Raw genomic sequence first — 10,311 nt, forward strand, 5'->3', positions numbered from 1 at the left:
TTTTACTCTGTTCCTTTTACCTTTGTCATTTCCTCTTATTGAGTCTCTTTGGTCAGAACAAGCGAGAAATGATTTTAAAATTTGCCATCAGCTTTCCAATTATGCAAGACGAGATCAGACTAGTACATCAAAGGGGTATAAGTCAGGAAAGAACAAGCGCAATGAGCTGGTAATATTCAACGTGCTTTGAGGTTCGCGCAAAATACCCAAGATTGGTCCATATCAATTCAGGGACAGGCAACAAAAAGAGGTCCAGGGGGAGTGAACCGAGGGTATATTCGATGATGAGATTGACAAAAGGATAGACCGGTGTCAAGAAGGATATCCCCTGCAGAAATCGAGGGTTATAAGGCCAAGGCCAGCGGAAAATCAAGAAAGAACAACGCGGAAAGTAATGGACATAATTAGGAAATTCATAGGAGACTCAAAGGTGGGGGAAATGCCAAGTTCATGGACAGTACCGCAAGAAGATATTGGGTCTGCACTGGGAAAGGGTATTTAGGTAACACAGACGATGGAGGGAGTGGTTAATCAATAAACATGCAAGATCTTCAAGTGAAATCAGCTGTCATGAAAATACATGAGGTCAGATAAGGAGATTGGGAAAATGGTTAAGAGGTTTGGGAATAAGGAATCGTCAAGAAGGTCGGAAGGTATCAGCCAAGCTTCAAGATGGACAGACAACGCATAAATGGAAAATGGTTGATGGCATCCCCAGCAGGAGTATCACAACCAACCACCACGTTTCAAACTGACCAAATTTTCTTTGATTTGAAGCAGGGACAGGGAATGCTACCGATGATGGAAAGATGCGCCACAAGAAAGATTGTCAAACTGGGGCAGAAAATTTTCGTTCATTTCGAAAATTTTCGAGAAGTCTAACACAAGTTTGGTGAAAAGCGGTATCCCCAGCAGTTTCTTCGGGAGAAGGCAAAACAAATTTTAAAGAAAGCAATGTCAGGAGGACGATAACAAAAAAAAAAGAAGAAAAAAAAGGAAGACCAGTTTTGCAAAAGGAAACGGTTTGCAGAGGAATGAAACATTAGTCTTGAGGGAAGTAGTTTTTGAAGGAGTAAGATAGCATATTTTTGAAAAAATGTTATCCCCAGCAGTCCGCAGAGAAGACAGTACAAGTTTTGAGGAAAGTAGTTTTGAATAAAGATAATTCAAGTTAGAAGGAAAATGGTTGCTGAGGTCAGGAGCCCCGCCTGAAGAACAGAATGGCGATTTATTTTTTGAAGTTGTCATTGAGGTCAGGAGCCTCGCCTGAAGAAAAGGATGGCGATTTATTTTCGAAGTCGTTGTTGAGGTTAGGAGCCCTCCCTGAAGAACAGAATGACGATTTATTTTTCGAAGTTGTTGTTGAGGTCAAGAGCCCCCTGAAGAACAGAATGACGATTTATTTTTCAAAGTTTATGTTGAGATCAGGAGCCCCCCTGAAGAACAGAATCACAATTTATTTTTCGAAGTTGTTGAGGTCAGGAGCCCCCCCTGAAGAATAAAATGGCGATTTATTTTTCGAAGTTGTTGAAATCTCGCCCGCCTGAAGAAAGGAATGACGATTTATTTTTCAAAGTTGTTGTTGAGTTCAGGAGCCCCCCCTGAAGAACAGAATGACGATTTATTTTTCAAAGTTGTTGAAATCTCGACCCGCCTGAAGAATGGAATGGCGATTTATTTTTCGAAGTTGTTGTTGAGGTCAGGAGCCCCCCTGAAGAACAGAATGACGATTTATTTTTCGAAGTTGTTGAGGTCAGGAGCCCCCCCTGAAGAACAGAATGACGATTTATTTTTCGAAGTTGTTGAAATCTCGCCCGCTTGAAGAAAGGAATGACGATTTGGTTTTCAAAGTTGTTGTTGAGTTCAGGAGCCCCCCCTGAAGAATGGAATGACGATTTATTTTTCGAAGTTGTTGTTGAGGTCAGGAGCCCCCCTGAAGAACGGAATGACGATTTATTTTTCGAAGTTGTGATTGAGGTCAGGAGCCCCCCCTGAAGAATAGAATGTCAATTTATTTTTCGAAGTTGTTGAAGTCTCGCCTGCCTGAAGAAAGGAATGACGATTTATTTTTCGAAATTGTTGTTAAGGTCAGGAGCCCCCCCCTAAAGAACAGAATGACGATTTATTTTTCGAAGTTGTTGAAGTCTCGCCCGCCTGAAGAAAGGAATGGCGATTTATTTTTCGAAGTTGTTGTTGAGGTAAGGAGCCCCCCCTGAAGAACAGAATGGTGATTTATTTTTCGAAGATGTTGTTGAAGTCTCGCCCGCCTGAAGAAAGGAATGGCGATTTATTTTTCGAAGTTGTTGTTGAGGTCAGGAGCCCCCCCCGAAGAACAGAATGGTGATTTATTTTTTGAAGTTGTTGTTGAGGTCAAGAGCCCCCCCTGAAGAACAGAATGGTGATTTATTTTTCGAAGTTGTTGTTGAGGTCAGGAGCCCCCCCGAAGAACGGAATGACGATTTATTTTTCGAAGTTGTTGTTGAGGTTAGAAGCCCCGACTGAAGAACGGAGGAATACATTTCAGTCTTTACATTTCAAGTCCGGAAGTTGGGAGCCCGCCCATATAACAGAGGAATACATTTCAGTCGTTACATCTCAAGTTTTGAAGTTGGGAGCCCGCCCATATAACAGAGGAATACATGGAAGTTTGAAGTCAGTAAAGCAGAGGAATACAACCAAAATCCCCAGCAGGAAACCACAAGAATCCCCAGCAGAGGAAGGAAGTCCAAGACTCGATGGAAAAATAATGCGAAGCTCCCGAGAAGGACATAAGCAGTTCGAGATCGGCAGTCAAGGGAGAATACAAGACAAATCAGAAGTAAAGAAATGCTAGAGGAGTCACCGAGACATCAAAGCAACAAGAGACACAAGAGCATGACTGAAGATCTAGATAAAATTTTGTAATTCATAGACTATAGTTTAGTCTAGTTTCTTGTTTTCTTTCAGCATGGTGTATTAAGGAGGTCTACAAGCAGTAATAACAGCATGCAACATCAATAACATTGCAGTCCCATGGTAGTCCCAGCTACCAAAACTTCTCAAACTACATTAACCTGATTCCCTTCTAGCCAGGGATATGTAGGAAATCTTTGAAGCAAAGATACGATTAAATCTTTCAAAAAAAAATTGCTTCACACGGAGTACTCGGATGGGCAAAAATCGCTCACTTTATCTTTGCACGAAAACTCTTCATGTTTTCTGACAAAGAGGGGCAGTTGTAAGCACGTGAGTTTTGCCCTATATGAGAAATACTCCCAAAAATTCAAAATAAAACAATTTTCCTTTGTGTGGCATTTTGAGAATTTTCGAGGCATTTTTTGATAATTATTTGTATTTATCCGTGCATGTTTATTTGTTAAATTAATAAAATATACAAAAATATGTCACATTTTTGCATTTAGGATTTGATTCTACAATTAGGAGCAATTAAGTTTGTTTTACAAGAACAAAAAATCATAGAAATAATGTACGTTGCATTTTTAGCATTTAATGTCCAAATTGTGTGATTTTATCGTAATTGCTATTTAATTGTGTGTTAATTGTTATTAATAGTTAATTAGCACTTTTATAAATTAATTTAGTTCTATAGGATAATTTAGAATTTTTAGAATTTAGTTTTAGTTTAAGAAAAAATAAAAGAAGAAAAAAGAAGCAATAAAAGAAGAAGAAAATCAGATTGGGCCTTTTCTTCAATTCTAAACCACAAGCCCAAAACTAGATAACCCCATAACCAAACCCCTACCGGGTCAACCCGACCCAGTTTGCCCCATAACACAAACAAACACCCCCCCTTTCCATTTTTCACTCTTCATTTCCCCAAACCCTAAAAAACATCCGCCCCCCTTCATCTTCCTCCTTCAACAAAGAAAACACACACACACACACTCACAGCTCCTACCAACAGACAACCTCCATTTGCGTCCACCCCGACCACCCCAGCAATACCATCACGCCCAGACGACGACCATCTCCCCATCTCCCCATCATTCCTCGCTGCTTCTTCTTCAATGACCTCCCATGGCTGCCCTTCTGCATATGCGTCGCACAAGAGCCCGGCGACCACCCTCCAAACGACCCCTCCAGCGTCGCCCAACCAGCACCATTCCAGTCTAGCCGTTCGAGCCATCTCCGGTCATCTTCTTCCTCGTTCCGCTTGAAATAGTCCGTCACACTGCCAAACTCCATCTCCAAACCCTTCGACCTCACTCCAGCAGCGTCGTCACCACCCCAGCTCCACCATGACGATCGAAAGCTCAGCCATGAACGACCACAGTCCGTCGAGCTCCATCCAGTCGCCATGGCTACTGCTTCTTCTACTACGTCCAGCTATGGGTGACCACCATCGCTTCTGCTACACCCAGCGAACCACCCCCTTCGCCAGTCGACCACCCATACCCACGACGAACAGCAGCCGTGACACTACTCCAAACACCAGCTCCACTGTCACGTCTTCAACACCCCAACTCGCCGGAAACAACCAGCTGTGTTAATCAAGCATCGAAACGGTGTCGTGAACGAAGCTGTGTTTCATCAGAAGTTCATCGTTGTTCGACGACGGATCGTTAGCATAAAGGTCAGCCGTAGCTCGTTCACGGATTTTTGTTGTTTTTTTTCTTTGGTTTCATTTTAATATGTGGTTTCATTTTTGAACATTTTTTGCATGATATTCCTACTGCATATTCGTTGAAATTGTGTGTGTGTGTGCGTTTTGGATGACTCTCCTACTGTTTTGAGTTCGATTGATGCTCAAGTTAGTGATTTAAATCTACTTGTTTGTCCTGTTAAGTTTGTTGATATGAATCTGACTCTGTTGTTAATTCATGAAAGTTGTCGATTAGGAGTTTGTTTGGCGAGTTTGTTATTCAGAGTTTGTTTGTTAATTGGATCGTTGATTAGGTGAATTGGTTATAGCTGATATGGTTTTGGTACAGATTGAAAGGGATGGGGGTAGAATGGTAAATTGCAGTATTTTGAGGGGCATTTTCGGGATTTTAAGTTTTAAAAAATGATTAATTTGAGTGCTCTGTCCACTAAGTATTAAATAATATTAAAATAATACATTGTTTAATACATGGTGGGGGACAAGAAAAGTGGTAGTGGGAATTAATACATTGTTTAATATAGTGGGGAACAAAGCATGCGGTAGTGGGGAATAAGGGAATTAAATAAAGAAAAAATATGTGTTAGTGAGAACTAATATATTTGTTTAATATAGTGGGGGACAAAACATTAAGTAGTGGGATTCAAAAGGGGGATGGCGAGAAGATAGTGGGATTTAATTTAAGTGCTTCAAGTTTGATTATAAATAAAGAAGAGCTTGACACAAGTTAAGAGAGAGAATTTGGAGAGAGGATAGAGGATTTTCTGAACATTAAGAGAGAAATTGGGGGATTTTTAAGAACAGAAAAAACATTCTGGAAATCTAAAGAGAGAGTAGTATACACCCGATATACACTCTGAATAAACTGAATATACAAAGTCAGAATTTAAGGGTTAAACATTAACTGGTCTTTCAACCTAAAAAAAGGTTCACTTTGTTTCTGCCCGTTGATTGCTGTTGTTATTTCTGGACTTTCGTTTGGTTTGTTCCTTGAGTTTGGTTGGTTATTTGTTATTGTTTCATTGGGGTGTTGCTGGAATTCTGCTGGTTTCATTAAACATTGTTACTGGGTTGTTCTGTTTTCCGTTACTGTTGTTGTTGTTGTGTTGTTGCTACTGTTCCTGCTGATCCTTTTCTTTCTTTTCCTTGTGGTCCCTTTCCAGGTACACATTTCTAAGATTAGTACTGATGTGACTTCAAACTGCAAAAATACTGAATTAAAAGGCTTAACAGATTGCCTATTAAAGTGTGTTCAATTAATGTATTAGAATGTACATTAGGAAATATACATTAAGTTTGTTTTACAAGAACAAAAAATCATAGAAATAATGTACGTTGCATTTTTAGCATTTAATGTCCAAATTGTGTGATTTTATCGTAATTGCTATTTAATTGTGTGTTAATTGTTATTAATAGTTAACTAGCACTTTTATAAATTAATTTAGTTCTATAGGATAATTTAGAATTTTTAGAATTTAGTTTTAGTTTAAGAAAAAATAAAAGAAGAGAAAAGAAGCAATAAAAGAAGAAGAAAATCAGATTGAGCCTTTTCTTCAATTCTAAACCACAAGCCCAAAACTAGATAACCCCATAACCAAACCCCTACCGGGTCAACCCAACCCAGTTTGCCCCATAACACAAACAAACACCCCCCCTTTCCATTTTTCACTCTTCATTTCCCCAAACCCTAAAAAACATCCGCCCCCCTTCATCTTCCTCCTTCAACAAAGAAAACACACACACACACACACTCACAACTCCTACCAACAGCCCAACCTCCATTTGCATCCACCCCGACCACCCCAGCAACACCATCATGCCCAGACGACGACCATCTCCCCATCTCCCCATCGTTCCTCGCTGCTTCTTCTTCAATGACCTCCCATGGCTGCCCTTCTGCATATGTGTCGCACAAGAGCCCGGCGACCACCCTCCAAACGACCCCTCCAGCGTCGCCCAACCAGCACCATTCTAGTCTAGCCGTTCGAGCCAGCTCCGGTCAACTTCTTCCTCGTTCCGCTTGAAATAGTCCGTCACACTACCAAACTCCATCTCCAAACCCTTCGACCTCACTCCAACAGCGTCGTCACCACCCCAGCTCCACCATGACGACCGAAAGCTCAGCCATGAACGACCACAGTCCGTCGAGCTCCATCCAGTCGCCATGGCTACTGCTTCTTCTACTACGTCCAGCTATGGGCGACCACCATCGCTTCTGCTACACCCAGCGAACCACCCCCCTCGCCAGTCGACCACCCATACCCACGACGAACAGCAGCCGTGAAACTACTCCAAACACCAGCTCCACTGTCACGTCTTCAACACCCCAACTCGCCGGAAACAACCAGCTGTGTTAATCAAGCGTCGAAACGGTGTCGTGAACGAAGCTGTGTTTCATCAGAAGTTCATCGTTGTTCGACGACGGATCGTTAGCATAAAGGTCAGCCGTAGCTCGTTCACGGATTTTTGTTGTTTTTTTTCTTTGGTTTCATTTTAATATGTGGTTTCATTTTTGAACATTTTTTGCATGATATTCCTACTGCATATTCGTTGAAATTGTGTGTGTGTGTGTGCGTTTTGGATGACTCTCCTACTGTTTTGAGTTCGATTGATGCTCAAGTTAGTGATTTAAATCTACTTGTTTGTCCTGTTAAGTTTGTTGATATGAATCTGACTCTGTTGTTAATTCATGAAAGTTGTCGATTAGGAGTTTGTTTGGCGAGTTTGTTATTCAGAGTTTGTTTGTTAATTGGATCGTTGATTAGGTGAATTGGTTATAGCTGATATGGTTTTGGTACAGATTGAAAGGGATGGGGGTAGAATGGTAAATTGCAGTATTTTGAGGGGCATTTTCGGGATTTTAAGTTTTAAAAAATGATTAATTGAGTGCTCTGTCCACTAAGTATTAAATAATATTAAAATAATACATTGTTTAATACATGGTGGGGGACAAGACAAGTGGTAGTGGGAATTAATACATTGTTTAATATAGTGGGGAACAAAGCATGCGGTAGTGGGGAATAAGGGAATTAAATAAAGAAAAGATATGTGTTAGTGAGAACTAATATATTTGTTTAATATAGTGGGGGACAAAACATTAAGTAGTGGGATTCAAAAGGGGGATGGCGAGAAGATAGTGGGATTTAATTTAAGTTCTTCAAGTTTGATTATAAATAAAGAAGAGCTTGACACAAGTTAAGAGAGAGAATTTGGAGAGAGGATAGAGGATTTTCTGAACATTAAGAGAGAAATTGGGGGATTTTTAAGAACAGAAAAAACATTCTGGAAATCTAAAGAGAGAGTAGTATACACCCGATATACACTCTGAATAAACTGAATATACAAAGTCAGAATTTAAGGGTTAAACATTAACTGGTCTTTCAACCTAAAAAAAGGTTCACTTTGTTTCTGCCCGTTGATTGCTGTTGTTATTTCTGGACTTTCGTTTGGTTTGTTCCTTGAGTTTGGTTGGTTATTTGTTATTGTTTCATTGGGGTGTTGCTGGAATTCTGCTGGTTTCATTGAATATTGTTACTGGGTTGTTCTGTTTTCCGTTACTGTTGTTGTTGTTGCTACTGTTCCTGCTGATCCTTTTCTTCCTTTTCCTTGTGGTCCCTTTCCAGGTACACATTTCTAAGATTAGTACTAATGTGACTTCAAACTGCAAAAATGCTGAATTAAAAGGCTTAACAGATTGCCTATTAAAGTGTGTTCAATTAATGCATTAGAATGTACATTAGGAAATATTGTATATGTTTATGCTCATCTTAGACATGTATTTACATTGTACAACTATACTGAAAATTGGACTATACCTAGAACTTTTCTAAGTAGTTTGAACTGTTTTCTATATGCCTATGGGTTCATGAATTGATAGATAGTCATTACCGGAAATTATTTTGATTTAGTTTAATTAGTGAAGTATAACTCTGAATTCATGCAAACCGGAATAGAAATGAGTCAAAGCTTGTGAATTTTTTATCATGTTAGTAATGAAGATCTGTAAATATTAGGCAGAATAAAAAATGGCCAGTAATTTCGTAGAATCAGTAGGCCCACTATATTTTAAGTTAGGATCGTAGTAGTAATTGCTAAGATCATTAATCCAATAGGCATGAGTTGAGTTCAAACAAGACGAGTTAACGATTAAGTTTAACAAACTTTCGAATAAGCATTAGTGATTAAGGTTAATTCCAGTTTCAAATAGTTGTAAACAATTAATTCCAACGGTTCAATTCATCTAACAATGTGGGTCTAAATTAGTTAGAGGATAATTAGTTTATTTTGGTAATATTATTTGTAAATTCCGTATTCTATTTATAATTTCAATTTTAGTAATATTCAATTATAGAATAAGGCATGAAACAATCTCCCTTTGTCTCGATTGTAATTTTCAGTTTGCATTTGTCTTAATCCGATAAATAAGTAGCGGCCTTTTCAAGCATGTGATTAATTAGAATTTTTCTCTTTTTTTAGAGACGAACTTAAATAGAAAAAATGTAGTCACTTTAGGATTATCCTTTTAAAAATAAACGAGATGAGCCTCGCCCAATAAAACGCACAAGTTGCGGGGCCCTCAACAAATAGTTATTTCGAATGCTTAGATTTCGAGACAGGCCGCATAACGAACTTTACGATTTTTCTCAAAATAACAACGCGTTAGTCTTTAGGCGCGTATTTAATAATGTTATTTTCCTAAACTCGGGTGCACATTTATGTGACTCAAATCCAAATCTCAACGAAGTTGGAACGTATCAAAAATTGTGGGTACATTTATGTAGCGCAATTCGAGATGCATTCTCACGACGTTGCAATTCTTTGAATAAATAATACCAAAGCGGTAAACAGTTAAAATTTGCACGTTGGTTCATAATTGTATAAAATCAGATAATCAAGCCGAATATGACAGTTGAGCGACCGTGCTAGAACCACGGAACTCGGGAATGCCTAACACCTTCTCCCGGGTTAACAGAATTTCTTATCCGGATTTATGGTGCGCAGACTGTTAAACAGAGTCATTCTTTTTACTCGATTCGGGATTCAACCGGTGACTTGGGACACCATAAATCTCCCAAGTGGCGACTGTGAAATAAATAAATAAATCCCGTTTTGATTGCCCCTTAATTGGAAAAAACTCCCTTCCGCGCCCCTTTGCGGGGGCGCGGGCGAAAAAGGAGGTGTGACAGTCACATAAACCCCCCTTAGGCACTCAACGTCTTCGTTGAGGTTTGTCCCACCACCGTTCAAGGTTGCACATGGAGTAGCTCTGATACCATATGTAACAATCCATCCCACTTGTGATATTGTTCTTTTTAAGCCTAGGCACGCACGAGTTTAAAATGGGTCACTAAAGTGTAAGGCATGTTTACTTATATAACCAGCATCTCTGTGGGATTCACCTAGGTTGTTACAGTCTCCCTAGGAACTAGCAAGTGCGGATCATCATGCTGACGAGCCTTGATCCGCTAAAATAATGAAGACTGAGCCACAAAACATGTAAGAACTCGATTGAGCTCTGAAATATCCAACCTCGAAAGTATGTTAGCCAAGGACTGAATGTCAAAAGCCAATGGCCTCTCTTCTGCCAAAATGAATGCCAGACTACCCATACTCTCAGCCTTTCTACCTAGGGCATCCACAACCACATTCGCCTTGCCCGGATGGTAAAAGATGATAATATTATAGTCCTTCAGTAACTCAAGCCACCTGCA

The sequence above is a fragment of the Nicotiana sylvestris genome, chromosome 9 (assembly GCF_000393655.2).
Source record: "Nicotiana sylvestris chromosome 9, ASM39365v2, whole genome shotgun sequence".
In the NCBI taxonomy this organism is placed as follows: Eukaryota; Viridiplantae; Streptophyta; class Magnoliopsida; order Solanales; family Solanaceae; genus Nicotiana; species Nicotiana sylvestris.